Here is a 404-nt window from a genome sequence, read left to right on the forward strand (position 1 = left end):
AGTGCGCGCCCAGTCTCGGTCGTCTCCGCCGCCCCAGCCGGCAGGCTTCGCGACCTCCCTGCTCAGTCGAAACCCCGGGTCCCCGTGGGCTCAGCTTCCCGCCGCTCCAACCCTCCTCTTCTTCTCCTGCCGCCTGCCGGATTCCTAATTTGTGCGCACCCCCCAGCAAAATTTAATCCACCGACAGAAAGCAGGGCATCCTTCCGTAAGCGGCGTCTCCTTTTACCTTGCTCTCCCTCTCTTTCCGAAGATGCTAAACTACCGGCGGACTGCAGAGGAGAGGGGTCCCGTCTTCTCCTGATGTGTGAGTAACCCCCACCGCGCGCTGTCTTTGCTCTTCCACCCTCTCCCTTCCCCCGCCGCCAGTCCCCTGATTTTCCCACCCCCTTTTTGCGCAGTTAAAA

Source organism: Neophocaena asiaeorientalis, unplaced genomic scaffold, assembly GCF_003031525.2.
Source record: "Neophocaena asiaeorientalis asiaeorientalis breed wild unplaced genomic scaffold, Neophocaena_asiaeorientalis_V1.1 scaffold619, whole genome shotgun sequence".
NCBI classification, from domain to species: Eukaryota; Metazoa; Chordata; class Mammalia; order Artiodactyla; family Phocoenidae; genus Neophocaena; species Neophocaena asiaeorientalis.